The 18,204-nt window shown below is 42.1% G+C and overlaps 1 protein-coding gene across 2 annotated transcripts in view; it reads left to right on the top strand.

Annotated features, from left to right (window-relative positions):
* Positions 1-2,260: 2,260 nt before the first annotated feature.
* The window catches only part of USP54 (ubiquitin specific peptidase 54), a 152,351-nt gene continuing 136,407 nt past the window's right edge, over positions 2,261-18,204 (top strand). The window contains exon 1 of one of the 2 annotated variants that reach the window (XM_082634281.1): positions 2,261-2,313. The gene's annotated coding sequence lies outside the window, so the exon portion shown is untranslated. Of the gene's footprint in view, positions 2,314-2,616; positions 2,635-18,204 lie in introns of those variants that run through there. The other variant, XM_082634282.1, reaches the window with a different exon arrangement.

Below are 18,204 nucleotides of genomic sequence, written 5' to 3'. Positions count from 1 at the left end.
TGTGCCCTGCCTCCTTTCCTCCTGTTTCACTTGCACTCTTCAGTGGGCACAGGTCCCCACTACCACCTATTGTTTTACATCAGGTCTCTTTTATTGTTACCCACCTAGACTCTGCAGCCGTTTGAGTTAGCAACTTCAAGGGTTTCTTTTACATAAACCACCTGCCCATAATACTATGCCCCTGAAGTCACCCAGATAATGCATTCCCTGGTATAGGGTCTAGAGCTTTGCTGTCTAATGCTGCAGTCACTAGCCACATGTGGCTATTAAGCTCTTAAAATTTGCCTAGGCTAAATTAAGATGCTCTGTAAATATAAACAATGGATTTTGAAGACCCAGTATGAAAAAAAGAATGTAAAATATCTCATTAATAATTTCAAAATATTTTTAAAAATTGCTGTACACCAGAAACGAACACATTGTAAATCAACTATACCTCCAATAAAAATTTTTTAAAGTTTCAAAATATTGATTACATGTTGAAATATTTTGAATACACTGGGTTAAGTGAATAACTAAATTTCATTTTTCTTACTTTTTAAAAAAATGTGGCTCCTACAAATTTTAAATTGCATGATGTGGGTCACAGTATGTTTCTACCGGACAGCACTGGTCTAGACTATGAGAGGTATTCAGGGGATTGGAGAGAAGAAACTGAATTCTCCATTTATTATTATTATTTTTTTTTTTTTTTTTTTTTTTTTGCGGTATGCGGGCCTCTCACTGTTGTGGCCTCCCCCGTTGCGGAGCACAGGCTCCGGATGCGCAGGCCCAGCGGCCATGGCTCACGGGCCCAGCCGCTCCGCGGCATATGGGATCCTCCCAGACCGGGGCACGAACCCGTATCCCCTGCATCGGCAGGCGGACTCTCAACCACTGCGCCACCAGGGAGGCCCTCCATTTATTATTTTTATTCCCTTATTTGTTCCCCTCTGTTTTACTCTCACTGAACAACGTTCTTTATATAAGCTGTTGCAGTAAGGGGGACTCCTTACAGGGCCTGAGGGTGGGCTGCTGTCTAACACTCAGAAATGAATTGTCCGAGGAGACACACGTGCTGACAAAGCAAGAGACTATTGGGAAGAGGTGCCTGGGCAGATAGCAGCAGGGTAAGGGAACCCAGGAGAACTGCTCTACCACGTGGCTTGCAGTCTTGGGTTTTATGGGAGTGGGGTTACTTTCCGGGTTGTCTCTGGCCAATCATTCTGACTCAGGGTCCTTCCTGGTGGTGCACGCACTGCTCAGACAAAATAGTTTCCAGTGAGGATTCTGGAATGTTGGTAGGACATATGGACTGGTGTCTCCTCTCTCCTTTTGACCTTTCCCGAATTCTACCGGTTGGTGGTAGCTTGTTAGTTCCTCGTTCCTTACCAGGACCTCCTGTTGTAAGATGACTCATGCAAGTGGCTACTATCTTGCCTGGCCAGGGTGGGCAGCTTCAGTCAGTGTTTCCCCTAACATGTCCATCGTCTGTTCCAGATCCTACTCAGTCTGCATTTACAGCTTTCTGAGAGCAGAGAGAAAGCCCTTACAACTAAGTGTTGAGAGAGTCACCAAGTAAGGATGTGCCCACAGGGTGGCAAGCAACAACTGCAAAGTTCAAATCACAAACCAGTGCGGCCCCCTTCCACATTCAAGGCCAAACATCTGTGATAATGTTCGACTAAAAACAACAGCAACAAAACACTTTGATTTCCTAGTTTCGTTGAGCAAATTGATGGGGGTGGGGCACCAGTGTATAAACGTAAATATTTCTGTTAAGTCAAATACACAACCAAAGTAGGGGAAGAACGAATCAAAGTTTCCAGAAGGAAGGTTAAGGAGGAGATGGAAAGGTCAATTTCTGGCTTGCTCCCTCCATCTCTACTCTGCATGCATAAGGAAAATGCCAGGAAGACTGAACTTCAGCCAAGGTGACACTGCTTTAAGTTTGAGGCACTGGGAAAAGACAGCCCCATACCTCAAGTTATTCCAGTGTAGGGCTCGTCATACTAACTTCCCCCATCCCAGACCGTCCTGCGTCCTGCCTACAATAGTTTTCCGACTCTCCTGCCAGTTCAATATCCTTCTCCGCCCTCGCCCACCTCCAGACCTTTCCAGGCCACCCCTTAAGCGCCTTGCGGCCGCCATTTTACACAATACTATCGCGAGATATACTTAGCCATCTCGACCCTGACTCATTCATTTACTTTCTTGCGAGAGACTCTTCCCGGCCGTTCTCGCCGTAGCTGAGGAAAGTGTCGCGAGAGCTGGTTGCCTTGGCTCCCTGTAGCTATAGCAGCCGCGGCGGTTAATGATGCGGCGGCAGAAGCGGTGAGTGCGACACTCAGGGGGGCGGGGCCGGAGGTAACAGGGTGCTGGGGGGTGTGTGTGGTAGCGCTTGGGGAGGGGGGTGGGGAAGGTCGGGTCGCGGGAGAAATGGGCCCGAGTGTGACGTGTGGGGTAGGACCCGGGTCCAGTAGCTATAGGGACAGGGCGCGTGTCTGCACTAGGGCACGCTGTGAGGGTTGAAGCTGGTGGGAGGTCCAGGGGGAGGGACCGGGGTGTAGAAGGGTTCAAGGGGCAGGGCCCGGAGTGTAAAAAGGGTGTTCGTGTTGGGAGCAAGATGGTTATGGGGACTCAGAATTGGGTAAAGTAAGTGGGAAGAAATGGGGTACAGCGAGGAGGAGGGTACGTTGAATGGGAGCCTAGAGGTTGGGCCCGGTTTGCTTTGCCCTGGCGGATATGGGGGGTGCGGTGTCAGACCTTCGCAGTTTCCTGGGGTCCGCCTGAGGCTGGTCGGGGACTGCGCGCTAGGACCTGGGTCCTATAGGACATGGCGGGAATGGTGGCGTCCCGGAACTTCACCGCCCACCCCCCGCTTCCAAAGAAATCCCCCACGGGCTCTGAGATGTGAAAGGAAGGTCCTGGTGAAATAGTATTAGTGGGAAAGGATCTTTCGGTAGTGGTGAGTGGGATAATGAATGTTGCTGCTCTGAAATAAAGTGTGGGGTGGGGGCGGGAGAGAGAAATTCCTGAGAAAAAAAACCTAAGATGTGCGTATCGAGTTGGAAGAAGGGGGTGTGTGCTAAGTTCACGTTTCTTTCCAGTTTCATTCAAGTGTAGAATTCCTTTACGGTGTACTTATGAAATTATATATGCGGTGTAAAATCAGTTTAGATCATACAGTGAAAGAATGTACAGTACGACATTTAAACCTTCCACGAATGTAATTTAAAAACTAAGAAAAATGTTTCTACTGCAGCAGCACAAGGCTGAACACTAGGGATAGTTTTAGATACTTGAATATAAAACCTAGTGTTCCGAAAGTGTGTCTATTCAGGTTGTTTGCCTTTTAAGAAATGGATGAAGTTTTATTTTTAGGAGACAGAAAGAGTTTTGAATATCCGTCAATCTGGAAATAAAAGGAGTCTTCTGGGAGTTAAAAATCACTGAGAGGCAAAACATTTACTCTCTGAGTCTCAAGGACTGTTTTCTCTTTTTTTTTGCGGTACGCGGGCCTCTCACTATTGTGGCCTCTCCCGTTGCGGAGCACAGGCTCCGGACGCGCAGGCTCAGCGGCCATGGCTCACGGGCCCAGCCGCTCCGTGGCATGTGGGATCTTCCCGGACCAGGGCATGAACCCGTGTCCCCTGCATCGGCAGACGGACTTTCAACCACTGCGCCACCAGGGAAGCCCAAGGACTGTTTTCTAGAGACAGGTTTGGATCACTTTGCTGTTAACTCTTATTTCTAGTGAAAACAGTGGCATCAATTCAGGCATAAAAAATAATTTGTTCATTTCAATATACAGATACAAGCTTTCTGATAATTATTTCTGAGAAATAATTATTTCTGATAATTATTTCTCACTATCTTTTGTAGGTATAAATTTGCAAAGGCATAACCTCTTTATTTATTTATTTATTTTTTGAGAATCAACGTTTTATTTGATGGACTTGCTGAGGACTTAAGCCTGGAAGACAGCCTCTCAGATGACTCTGAGGGACCGCTCTGAAGATGTAAGGGAGGAGCCAGGACATATAGGAGTTTTTGCAAGAAACCAGGAAGTAGGAACATCAAAAGATCATTGTTAATTAAAGAAAAACAGGGACTTCCCTGGTGGTCCAGTGGTTAAGACTCCAGGCTTCCATTGCAAGGGGTGTGGGTTCGATCCTTGATAACCTCTCTTTTGATTATGTAACTGGCATTCTCCTTGTTGAGGTTTACAAATTCATTAATTAGAATAGTGGATTTTAATCCTTCTAGAGCTAGCCTTGATGTGGTTAGTCATTGAACCTATTTATTTGATATATGTTAGACTAAAACTTTTAATTTGTAATGTTAGTAGCTAACCTTTAAAGTCGAAATGCTTTTCTGAGGCAAGATAAAGCTTTATGTGGTTGAGTCCAAAAGATTTCTCCATGAATCCATTAAGGAGCTTTACTGAGTTCCTATTATGTGTAGAGTACTGTGTAAGACATTGCAGGGGGGAAAAAGATTAATTCATTCATTTATCCCTTCAACAAACGTTTATTGAGACCTATTTTGTGTCTGATTACTAAGTCTCCAGGATACAAATATAAGTAAGCCTTGCTCTTTGCCTTGGAATTGCTCAGAGCCTAGGAAGGGAGAGAAATAGAGTAACAAATCATTACATTGTAGTAACCACAATATATATGTGAACACAGGCTTATGAAACAAGGTTCTGGCCCTGAGGAGTTTACATAGGTTGACAAGACTAAAATGGAAGAAATTATTTAAAAAATTACAAAATATTAAGCAAATTCTAAACTATGCTGCATCAATAAAACACATTACGTTTCTCAGAAGAGGTAAAATTAGAATGGAAGCTTGAGGAGAAAATTCACAGATCAGTTCATAATTTAATAGTGGTTTTTTTTTTGCGGTACGCGGGCCTCTCACTATTGTGGCCTCTCCCGCTGCGGAGCACAGGCTCCGGATGCGCAGGCTCAGCGGTCATGGTTCACGGGCGTAGCTGCTCCGCGGCATGTGGGATCTTCCTGGACCGGGGCACGAACCGGTGTCCTCTGCATCGGCAGGCGGACTCTCAACCACTGCGCCACGAGGGAAGCCATAATAGTGTTTTTAAAGTACTCAAGTATCACTGAACATTTTTTTTAAAATTTATTTATTTAATTTATTTATTTTTGGCTGCGTTGGGTTTTCGTTGCTGCGTGTGGGCTTTCTCTAGTTGCAGTGAGCGGGGGCTACTCTTGGTTGCGGTGCACAGGCTTCTCATTGCGGTGGCTTCTCTTGTTGCGGAGCACGGGCTCTAGGCGCATGGGCTTCAGTAGTTGTGGCTAGCGGGCTCTAGAGCGCAGGCTCAGTAGTTTTGGAGCATGGGATTAGTTGCTCGGCGGCATGTGGGATTTTCCCGGACCAGGGCTCGAACCCGTGTCCCCTGCATTGGCAGGCGGATTCTTAACCATTGCGCCACCAGGGAAGCCCCTGAACATTCTTAAGTCAATAATAATAATAATAATAAGCATAAATGCTAACATTCATTGATTGATTATTAAGGTCCTAGGCACACTATTTCATTTTATTTATTTATCCCCCCACACCCCCAATTATCTCATTTTATCTTCACAACACTCTGCTAGTCAGCTGGTAGTAATACTTCAATTTTAAACATAAGAAAACTGAAACTTAAAAAATTAAGGAAGTTGCAGAAGATCATAGAGCTAGTAAATGGCAGATTAGGGATTGGAGTTGGAAATATATGTGACTGGTAATCTAAGCAAGATTCCTTTCTTTTGCAGTAAGGGGGCCTTGGAATGGGGGTAGGGGGCCAGTCATTGAACGTGGAATTGGTCAGAAGATCAGAATTCAATCTCTGTGTCTCTTTATTCATAGAGTTTTCTCCCTCAAATATTGACACTGCATATGAGGAACTAATTTGAATATTAGCATGATGCTGAATATGAGGTTTGTATTGTACAGAGAATTGAGTACATTACCATATTCATGTTGTATATGATTGTATTGGGAGCTATGCTTGGGAAAATAGTTAATAAGCAATTGTTAACATCTGTAAGCTTCCAGAAAGTGATCATTTTAACAGTGGAAATGGTTATCTATATTCATATACAGGGCAAATGTTATTACAGCAGACTAAGGGATTTAGGTAAAAATTTGTGTATACTGCATTTAAAAAATATTTTATTTTATTTTTTTGTATATTTACTTCCAGGTTCTTAAAACTCTATATTCCGAAGTCCAAAATCTGATTTTCTGGTTGAAATTCAAATTTTATATCTTCCTATTATATTGAGGAAACTGAGAACTTTTAAATGACTTGCCCAAAGTCATTTAATGCAATGTCCCAGGTATTCTTAAGAATTACATGCAGATTTGATGGTGAGTCAGTGATTTTTTTTCATTGAGTTGACTTTCTGCATCAGTCCCTCATCAGTACAGATTTTAGCTGGAATAGCACGGGGGTGTGAATGAGATTCCAATGTTTTCTAACACCTTTTAACTAAGTGGGCTGTGTGCCCATGTTTTAATGTGAGTTATTTTTGAGGCATTGAAACATTTTTCCAAGAAAGGTTTAGAGCAAGAGAGTGAGATGATAGGAAGAGCCTTCAGTGGTGAGAACGGGAACTTCTCCAGAAGGGTTGAAAACTGAAAGCAGTTGATGATGTGTAAAGAGAATAATGGTCTAAAAGCTTTCTATAACTCCACCCACCACCGGAGAGCCTGGAGACCTTTTCTTCTACTTTGATACACACAGCCTCTGGAAAGATTCTGTCCACCGGGAGAAAGTATTACTTTCTCAGCATTTATATTAGCAATAGTACATAGACACTGAACAAACCAAAAACAATTTACATGGTAGCTGAAAAGTGATATCTCATTTTAGATTTCCATCTCTTTGGTTACCTGTGAAGTTGAACATTTTCCCGTATTTATTATTTTTTATTAGGCAAAGAATAGAATAAGCAGTTTCACAGAGAGAAATATAAACAGCCAATAAAGAAATAAAAAACAGACTGACAGGCATAGAAAACAAACGTATGCTTACCAAAAGGGGAGGGAGGGGAAGTTTGGGATTAACAGATACACAGTACTATATATAAAATATTATTATTATTATTATTTTGGCTGTGTTGGGTCTTCATTGCTGTGTGTGAGCTTTCTCTAGTTGCGGTGAGCGGGGGCTACTCTTTGTTGCAGTGTGCAGGCTTCTCATTGCGGTGGCTTCTCTTTGTTATGGAGCACAGGCTCTAGGCGCATGGGCTTCAGTAGTTGTGGCATGTGGGCTCAGTATTGTGGCTCATGGGCTCTAGAGCGCAGGCTCAGTAGTTGTGGAACACGGGCTTAGTTGTTCCTTGGCATGTGGGATCTTCCCGGACCAGGGGTCAAACCCGTGTCGCCTGCATTGGCAGGCGGATTCTTTTTTTTTCTTATATACTTTTTTTTTCTTTTTTCTTTATTTTCTTTCTTTATTTTTGTCTGCGTTGGGTCTTTGTTGCTGCGCACGGGCTTTCTCTAGTTGTGGCGAGTGGGGGCCGCTCCTCGTTGCGGTGCGCGGGCCTCTCCTTGCGGTGGCCTCTCTTGTTGCAGAGCATGGGCTCCAAGCATGCAGGCTTCAGTAGTTGTGGATCACGGGCTCCAGAGCGCAGGCTCAGAAGTTGTGGCACACGGGCTTAGTCGCTCCGCAGCATGTGGGATCTTCCCGGGCCAGGACTCGAACCCGTGTCGCCTGCATTGGCAGGCGGACTTTCAACCACTGCACCACCAGGGAAGTCCCCATACATAAAATAGATAACTAACAATGACCTACTGTATAGCACAGGAAACTATATTCAATATCTTGGAATAACCTATAATGGAAAAGAATCTGAAAAACAATTTGTTCTATCTATCTATCGCTCTACCTATTTATCTATCTATCTATCTCTGAATCACTTTGCTGTATATCTGAAACTAGCACAACGTTGTAAAATAGCTACTTCAATTAAAAAAAGAAAGAAAGAAAAAGATGCGCAAACTCACATAATCTGGAAACTGAAAATTAAAACAATATTTTTTGTTGACTTCTCTGTCTTTTTTATTATTTAAATTTCTTTTATTTTTTAAATTAATTAATTTATTTGTTTTTATTTTTGGCTGCGTTGGGTCTTTCGTTGCTGCGCGTGGGCTTTCTCTAGTTGTGGCGAGCAGGGGCTACTCTTCGTTGCAGTGTACAGCCTTCTCATTGTCGTGGCTTCTCTTGTTGCAGAGCACGGGCCCTAGGCATGCGGGCTTCAGTAGTTGTGGCACACGGGCTTCGTTGCTCCGTGGCGCGTGGGATCTTCCTGGGCCAGGGGTCGAACCCGTGTCGCCTGCATTGGCAGGCAGATTCTTAACCACTGTGCCACCAGGGAAGCCCCTGTCTTTAAAAACATTTAAAAACCTTACAAATGTTTAAATTGTGTACTTAATTTGAAGAAAGAGAAAAAAGAATACATTCTTTAAAAACATAATTCTTTATGTAGAGGCTAAGAAGCAAAGGTTCCTCTTCTAGAACTATTCTGTTTGGTGAATTTTCTTCCAGTTCTTTTTCCTGCAATATATGCAATTTCTATATCTATTTATATCTTTTTTAAGTCCGTGGATTGATAATTTTTTTTCCTATAGCTCTTTTGTTTTCCTGTAGTTCTTTTTTTTTTTAAACTTAGCAATATGCTTTTGAGATCTCATCCTGTCATACACACTTTTTTTTTTTTTTTTTTTTTTTTTTTTTGCGGTATGCGGGCCTCTCACTGTTGTGGCCTCTCCCGTTGCGGAGCACAGGCTCCGGATGCGCAGGCCCAGCGGCCATGGCTCACGGGCCCAGCCGCTCCGCGGCATATGGGATCCTCCCAGACCGGGGCACGAACCCGTATCCCCTGCATCGGCAGGCGGACTCTCAACCACTGCGCCACCAGGGAGGCCCCAGTACACACTTTTTAACAGCTGATTGTATTTCAGTTTGAATGTCTGTAATTTATTTAATTGTTTCTTTATCTATGGACATTTAAGTTTTCTCAGATTTTTGCAGTTATCAGCAACACTGAAATGAACATCCTTTATTCTTGTCTCTTGTGCAAATGTCCTAGAATAACTCTAGAGTAGGTGCCTAGAATTGTTGTTTACATGGTATACATGGTATACATGGGGCATCCCTGGTGGCGCAGTGGCTGAGAGTCCACCTGCCTATGCAGGGGACACAGGTTTGTGCCCTGGTCTGGGAAGATCCCACATGCCGCGGAGTGGCTGGGCCCGTGAGCCATGGCCGCTGAGTCTGCGGGTCCGGAGCCTGTGCTCTGCAACGGGAGAGACCACGACAGTGAGAGGCCCGTGTACCGCAAAAAAAAAAAAAAAAAAAAAAAAAAGTATAGATGTTTTTAATTTTGAAAGATACAGCCAATTTGCCCTACAGTCTATGTACCATTCTTTATTCCATCAGCAGTTTATGAAGTTGCCTCTGATACTTGATATCAATCTTGTGCTGTTTTACTAATATAATGGGTAAATTTAAAATTTTTAATTTATAGTTTCCAGATTACATGTGAGTTTGTGCATCTTTTTGTTTCTTTATTGGCTGTTTACATTTCTTTCTGTGAAATTTCTTATTCTGTTCTTTGCATATTTTTTTAACTTGGTTGTTTTCTTTTTTCTAAAAATTTATTTATTTGTTTATTTATTTTTGGCTGCGTTGGGTCTGTTGCTGCGCGTGGGCTTTCTCTAGTTGTGGCGAGCGGGGGCTACTCTTCGTTGCGGTGCGCGGGCTTCTCATTGCGGTGGCTTCTCGTGTTGCGGAGCACGGGCTCTAGGTATGTGGGCTTCAGTAGTTGTGGCACGCGGGCTCTAGAGTGCAGGCTCAGCAGTTGTGGCGCATGGGCTTAGTTGCTCCGCGGCATGTGGGATCTTCCTGGACCAGGGCTCGAATGCGTGTCCCTTGCAGTGGCAGGCGGATTCTTAACCACTGTGCCACCAGGAAAGCCCCACCCAGGCTTTTTGGTTTTGTTTTGTTCTTTGTGGCCGCACCAAGGGCTAGCAGGATCTAATTTCCCAACCAGGGATCCAACCTGGGCCCTGGCAGTGAGAGTGCAGAGTCCTAACCAGGGATTTCCCAATACCACCCAGTTTTAATTATTGCTGAAGGTCAGGTCCCCCTCAGTCTTAGCATATATATAAGAAGAGATTTTCTTTTTTTTTCTTTCGGAAACAGTCTTTCAGGTTTTGTTACAAACAAAGATTCTGTTGGGAATGTAATTGGGATTGATTGCAACAAATAACTTACTTTATCTGTGAATTTGTACACCCATGAATTTACAATGTTGAGACTTTACATTTAGAAACAGTGTATTCTCTTTATTTAGGTTTAAAAAAAATCCTTTAGAAAAGTTTATAGTTCTCTTGATAGTAGTCTTGCACATGTCTACTTTTCTAGTTATTTAATGGTTATTTAAAGTTGATATGGCAATTGGGATCTTCTACTCATGACATATAAAAAATTGGTTATTGCTGGCGTATAGGAAAGCTATTGATACTTCTGTGTTGATCTTGAATTGGATAACGTAGTAAATCTATTTTAAAAATGATTTAAATGGTTTTTCATTTGATTCTTTTGGATTTTCAAGATAGTTATCTTTTTCAGCTCTTCATGTCTTTGCCAATTTTCATTTTGGTGTATGCAATTTTTTTCTTATTTTGACATGTTTTATAGTTCTTTATGGTAAAAATATTAATCATTTATTATGTAGCTTGCAATGTTTTTTAGTTTGCTCTTTGTTTTTATGGGAAACCTTTTGACCATCAATGGGTAAAACACTAGAATGTGCTACTGCAATGCTTCGAAGTTATCTTGACAATAGGAAAATTCTAAGAGGGTTAGAATTATTCAAACCAAGTCTGGTGAATAAAACTATGAATTAAAAATAGAGGAAAAGGGGCTTCCCTGGTGGCGCAGTGGTAAAGAATCCGCCTGCCAATGCAGGGGACATGGATTCGAGCCCTGGTCTGGGAAGATCCCATATGCCGCGGAGCAACTAAGCCCGTGTGCCACAACTACTGAGCCCGTGTGCCACAACTACTGAAGCCTGTGCACCTAGGGCCCGTGCTCCCAACAAGAGAAGCCACCACAATGAGAAGCCCGTGCACCGCAGCGAAGAGTAGCCTCCGCTCGCTGCAACTAGAGAAAGCCCGTGTGCAGCAAGGAAGACCCAACACAGCCAACAATAAAATAAAATAAAATAAATTAATTTAAAAAAATAGAGGAAGAAAGCTCACTTCTGGGTTCAAATGAGATTTGATTAGAAAAGTCAGAAACTCTTTTAATCTTGTTTATAGTGATGTGTTATCTGAGTTAAAGGAGTTGAATTTAAATTTGGGGAGACAATAGCTGAATAAAATTGATCAGGTTGAAAATACACAATAGAATATATAAATAATAATCATGTCTGATATTTAATCATACACATGGAAGAAGCTGGTTTTTCTGATTACTGTTATACCTGGGTAAAAAAGATAACTCTTTAGGAGCAATGTTCCTTCACAGCTCACTTCTGAAGGGAAATCCTGACATGTGGACATTCCTGAGTTTAGCATTGAGGGGGTGGTTGGCATAGCAGAAAGAATGTGGGCTTTGGAACCAAACAAACCTTGGTTCCCATTCCAGTTGTTCACTTATTAGAACTGTGATCTTTAGCTCATTGTCATAGCCTCCTCTGTAAAATAGTATGCTTAAAAAATGGTATATCACATCAAATAACATCATCTACTGCTCAAAATTGATACTGCTGTGCAGCTTCATTACATGGTGCAAATATTTGATCAATGAAAAGTATACTATGACTTAGGAGGTCTGAATTCATATGTTTGCTGTTGAACCATCAGTAACACCAGTCAGATCAGGGGTTAGGAGAACCAAGAACCTAGGGTTAGTACCACTTAGTTTAGGTACCAAGCACCTAGAAGCATGTTTGAAATGCAGAATTAGAATCTGCATTTTAACAAGATCCCCAGGTGATTCATATACACCTTAAAGTCTGAGAAGCAGTGATCTAATGTGCAGTGTCTAAAGGAAGGTGGTAACTCCAACTCAAAGCAGTAGGGGTTGAGATGGTAGGAGCTATAGAAAATTAGGCAGGTAGTCACTCTGTGGTTCCAGATGATTCATTTATTCACTGTAGGACCCTCTCACCAAGCTGGGGGATACAAGGAACATCTTCTAGGAGACAGGGCTAGCTTGATCCTGGTTGGGTGTCTGGTCACTAGCCAAGGGGTTTGGCATTAGAGCAATAGCTTTAGTCTCTGCAGGAATCTAGGCTAGCTGTGCTGTTCAATATGGAAGCCACTAGACACATGTGGCTATTAAAATTAAATAAAAATTCAGTTCCTCAGTCATACCAGCCACATTTCAAGTACACAGTAGTCACATGTGTCTACTATATTGAACAGCGCAGTGCAGATATTGAACATTTCCATTAGTGCAGAAAGTTCTGTTGGATAGCACTTGAGAGGAATAGGCAGAGCTACCAAGGTAGGGTGGGTATTTGCCTTAAAGGCTGTGTCAAAATGGCCAAGTATAGAAGGCAGAGAAAAATCCATGAATTGCTGGTCACACACATAACTCCCCATCCCATTCCAGAACCTTTCCATTGCTGATAGCTGCTGATAAATTCCCTGTCCTGTTAAGGTCTGGGTGTGCCTGCAAGTGAAAGCATCAACTAAAAGGTAAGAGAGGGCAGAAGCTGACAAGGAAAATGTTCTGGAGAAATTGCTGAACATTGGGAAGAGTAAGAATGGCTGGGTATGGAGTTTGGAAAATCATATGAAGTACTAAAAGAGATAATTTAGCTGCTAGTAAAACACAATTGTTCCCAGAAGAAATAATACTGAAAATAAATTCTAATGTCCACATTAATGCCGAACCAGTCACCAACTTGATCACGTCTTCACTAAAGTTTTTAAGTTGGTCTATCAATGTTAAAAATATGAACATTTTTTTTATGTTTAATGAGAATTAGTGGAAAAGAAGAATTCGGTTTGAGGTTCACTTTTCAGTCTTTCTCCCCAGAGGATACATCTATAGAAAAGGCTATCCAAATTCTATTTGTTTTTGTTTTGGGGACAGTGCCATATAGTAAATTTGTGAATTACTGTATTTCTCTTTTTTAATTGATGGTTTATATCAGACACATACATGAATGTAGGATTGTTGTATGTATAAAAATGTTTTAAGGGCTTCCCTGGTGGCGCAGTGGTTGAGAGTTCGCCTGTCGATGCAGGGGACACGGGTTCGTGCCCCGGTCCGAGAAGATCCCACATGCCGCGGAGCAGCTGGGCCCGTGAGCCATGGCCGCTGAGCCTGCGCGTCTGGAGCCTGTGCTCTGCAACGGGAGAGGCCACAGCAGTGAGAGGCCCGCGTACCGCAAAAAACAAAAGTTTTAAATTTTCTGTTACTCTTTCAGAGTTTTCCTTATTTCAATTTGGCTATGTAGGCAAGTGGCTTTGGCCACACCGTGCAGCATGAGGAACTTCCCGAGCAGGGATCAAACCTGCACCCCCTGCAGTGAAAGCACGGAATCTTAACCACTGGACCACCAGGGAAGTACAGACCAGTGGCTTTTAAGAAAAACCTATTACATTTGTTTTTTGCAAATAGAAAATATAGTCCTTTCATTGTTGGTATGCAACTAATGAAGTTTCTGAAATTGACATTTCAGTATTTTAGCACTTTCCATTAACAGTACCTTCCTGTACCACATTGAAAGCAAGAAACATGGTCCAAAAAGCACATTTTTCAAATAACATTTGTTTTTATTTTTTTTTTGGCTGCGCTGCAAGTCTTGCGGGATCTTACTTCCCCCACCAGGGATTGAACCCAGGCCCTGGCAGTGAAAGCGCTGAGTCCTAACCACTGAACCGCCAGGGAATTCCCTCAAATAGCATTTGAGTTTTTAAATGAAAACAGAAACTGAGGATAAGACTATATTGGACTCTTGCAAAATATGTTTTTGTCAGTTTTATTCTGACCTGTGTATAGATTCATTTTTTCCTAAGACATGAAAAGTAGGCTTTTAATATAAAGCTGGTGGGAAGTCAGTGACTTCCCAGAAGAAAAAAATGTTAATTTTCTCCTGAGAAGAAAATTTGGATAAATACTTTTTAGTTAATACATTAGTTTCATAGTAGGTTTGTAGAAAAATTCACTTACTATAGAAACAGAGCTTTCTCTTTGTATGTCATTGTCTCATTTCTGACCTGGGCTCAGCACTTGTTTCCCTGTGCAGATCCACTTCCTTTGGTGGTGCATCCTGTCCTGGGTGTTGGCCCCAGTCAAAGCTGTATGGTGCCAAAAGAAAACAAGTTCCTTGATCCTTTTTTGCTATTTCAGCCTCTTATTTATCTTTACTTGTGGTCTTTGAAGACCAGAAAGGTGTTTGTGAACAATTGAGAATTACATCATGGGTGTTCCTACAGTGTTGGGGAACACCAGAGAAAGGCAATATCATTTTTTTTTTTTTTTTTTTTTTTTTTTTTTGCGGTATGCGGGCCTCTCACTCTTGTGGCCTCTCCCGTTGTGGAGCACAGGCTCCGGACGCACAGGCTCAGCGGCCATGGCTCACGGGCCCAGCCGCTCCACGGCATGTGGGATCCTCCCGGACTGGGGCACGAACCTGTGTCCCCTGCATTGGCAGGCGGACTCTCAACAACTGCGCCACCAGGGAAGCCCGGCAATATCATTTTAATCTTGGGTTTTTCCCCTTCTTCGGGCCCACCAGGTCTAAGGAAACTTCTAGTTATTTAACAGAATTGAAATAAGAAATTTTGTAATTACAAAGGTAGGTTTTAGACATCTCAGAGTTACAGAGTATTTATTGATATTGAGAATACACGTTTAAATTATTCATGCTTTATCAGTCAACACCAATGTTTAAATCACAAATTGCCACATAGCAAGTTATTTTGGGTAGGAAATCTGTATGAACCAAACTCTGGTAATGATTTTAATTGGGCAAAGTATAGAAATCTGATTTAGAGGTGTCTTTTCCTATGCCTCCTCTAAAAATTCATGAAAAGAAACAACTCCTTTTAAAAATTCAACTTGTTCTTATTTCACAATGACTTTCATCCTTTTTATGCCTTATTTCAATAGATAGTTACTAAGCATCTGCTTTTTTATGTATAAAGTGAAATTTAAAATTAATTAATTAATTAATTTTATTTTTGGCTGTGTTGGGTCTTCATTGCTGTGTGCAGGCTTTCTCTAGTTGCAGCGAGCGGGGGCTACTCTTCGTCGTGGTGTGCGGGCTTCTCATTGCAGTGGCTTCTCTTGTTGTAGAGCACGGGCTCTAGGTGCATGAGCTTCAATAGTTGTGGCTCGCAGGCTCAGTAGCTGTGGCTTGCAGGCTGTAGAGTGCAGGCTCAGTAGTTGTGGTGCACGGGCTTAGTTTCTCCGCGGCATGTGGGATCTTCCCAGACCAGAGCTCGAACCCGTGTCCCCTGCATTGGCAGGCGGATTCTTAACTACTGTGCCACGAAGGAAGTCCCTGGTTTTTTAAAAAATTTATTTATTGTATTTTTGGCTGCGTCGGGTCTTTGTTGCTGCGTGCAGGCTTTTCTCTAGTTGAGGCGAGCGGGGACTACTCTTTGTTGCGGTGCGCGGGATTCTCACTGTGGTGGCTTCTCTTATTGCGGAGCATGGGCTCTAGGTGTGAAGGCTTCAGTAGTTGCAGCATGAGGGCTCAGTAGTTGTGGCTTGCAGGCTCTAGAGTACAGGCTCAGTAGTTGTGGCACATGGGCTTAGGTGTTCCGCAGCATGTGGGATCTTCCTGGACCAGGGATTGAACCTGTGTCCCCTGCATTGACAGGTGGATTCTTAACCATTGCACCACCAGGGAAGCCCTAAGCATCTGCTTTTAAAATAAGTTTTATTAAGGTATAATTCACATATCATACAATTCACCCATTTAACGTGTACAGTTCAAAAGTTACTATATGTGCAGAGTTGTGCAACTGTTACTTCAATCAATTTTGTTACATTTTATCAGTCCAGAAGGAAACTATATATCCATAAGCAGTCATTCTCCATCCCAACCCCTCCCTCCCTTGGCAGCTACTAATTTATTTCTGTCTGTATAGATTTACTTATTCTGGACATTTCATATAAATGGAATCATAAAATACCAATATGTGGTCTTTTGTGACTGACTTCTTTCATTCAGCATAGTATTTTCAAGGTTCATCCATGTTGTGGCATGTATCAATGTTTTATTCTTTTTATGGCCAAAAAATATTTCATATTCCATTATATGAATAAAGCACATTCTTTTTATCCATTCATCAGTTGAGACATTTGGGTTGTTTCTACTTTTTAGCTATTACGAATGAGACAAATGAGGTGCTTAGCACACAAAATAAGGATACTAAGGGTTGTGCAAGTGCAAAATTTAAGGAGGCCGTCACTTACTCTCAGGGTTGTGCAAGTGCAGGGTTACTTGATTGACCTTGAGAGTGAGTGCCTCCTTAAATTTTGTACCTGGGAGCCTCCAGTGTCCCCTATAGTCTTGGCAGTGGATTGGCTTTCCTTGAGCTTCACTGAATATCAACCACTTAAAAAAACTGAGTAAGAATGTATGCTTTACTCTTTGTCACTTTCCTGTTCAATAGCATTCAGTGATCTGCCATTGACTATCAAAGACTAACCTGTGATTTGTGATTCTAGTTTTATTTCTAGTTAGATTTCCACTGTCTTATTTCAGCCAGTGTAAACTACTTTCTGTTCCCTAACAAGTCAAAAGCTTTTCTATTATCCTGACTTTGCCCAGTGCCATTTTTCACCTGGAACTGATACACTGAACAGAACCTATTTGTGGTGGCATTGATGAGGGTGAACCACTATTTGAGCTTATGACACTAATCTTGTTCAGATTCTAGTTCCCAATTATTAGACATAATCTCCTTCCTCTCTAGATCACAGATATTTTTCAGGAAACTAGTTAGGAACTTTCTGACTAGATTTCTTAATCAGAATGCAGAAAGATACGTGTCCCTAGTCAGGACAGATTCCATAGTTACGGTTTAATTTTTTCTCTTTTTATTGTTTTGACCACGCAGTGCAGCATGTGGTTTCTTAGTTCCTCGACAAGGGATTGAACCTGTACCCCCTTAACCACTGGACCACCAGGGAGGTCCCCAAATTGTTATTTTTCCTACATTTCCTGCAGTTTCCTCAAAGTTCTTTGCTTAGCTCTTGCTGAGCAGTGCCCAAGGGGATTACTAACGTTATGCAACTGATTTGTTTGTGACAATAAAGCCATGCAAATTTGAGGCCATTAAAAGTAAAATCAAGTCATAGTAATGTGTGTACATTGTTTAAAAGTGAAATGATACTTTAAGGCTTATAAGGAAAAACATCTTTCTTCTGCTCTACTCTTCCTTACCCACTCCTGATTCTTGTTCTTCAGAGCACTTTTAAATGTTGTCTTTTTTTTTCTTTTTTGTATTTACCTTCATATATATTTCTAAATAATACGCTTAAAGTGCTATTTCCTACCCCCACCCCCATACACACACACTTTCTCTCCCAATGTAAGTATAACATTTTTTTTTTTTTTGGTTAAATTAGTTGTGGCAAGCAGAATAATAGCACTCTCAAATATATCTGTGTCCTTATCCTCAGAACCTGTATGTTCCCTCGTGGCAAAAAGGAATTAAGGTTGCTAATCAGCTGATTTTAAAATAGGGAGATTATTCTGTATTATCCAGATGGATTCAATGTAATTAAAAGGACTGTTAAAAGTGGAAGAGGGAGGCAGAAGAGATGCTATGTGGGAAGGACTCAATCTCTGTTGCTGATTTTGAATATGGAGGAAAGAGGACCATAAGCAGAGGCATGCAGGCATCCCTTAAGCATCTGGAAAAGTCAAGGAAAGATTCTGCAATAGAGCCAGAAGAGAGCAGTAGCCTTACTACCACCATGATTTTAGCCCAGTGAGAGTGTGTTGGACTTTTAACCTCAGAAGTGTAGGATAAAAAATTTGTGAGTTTTTTTTTTTAAATTAATTAATTAATTTTTGGCTGCATTGGGTCTTCGTTGCTGTGCGCGGGCTTTCTCTAGTTGCAGCAAGCAGAGCTACTCTTCGTTGCAGTGTGCAGGCTTCTCATTGCGGTGGCTTCTCTTGTTGCGGAGCACGGGCTCAGTAGTTGTGGCTCGCGGGCTCT

This window comes from Mesoplodon mirus, assembly GCF_964341445.2.
Source record: "Mesoplodon mirus genome assembly, chromosome: 2".
NCBI classification, from domain to species: Eukaryota; Metazoa; Chordata; class Mammalia; order Artiodactyla; family Ziphiidae; genus Mesoplodon; species Mesoplodon mirus.
This window is presented reverse-complemented; position numbering and strand designations above follow the sequence as displayed.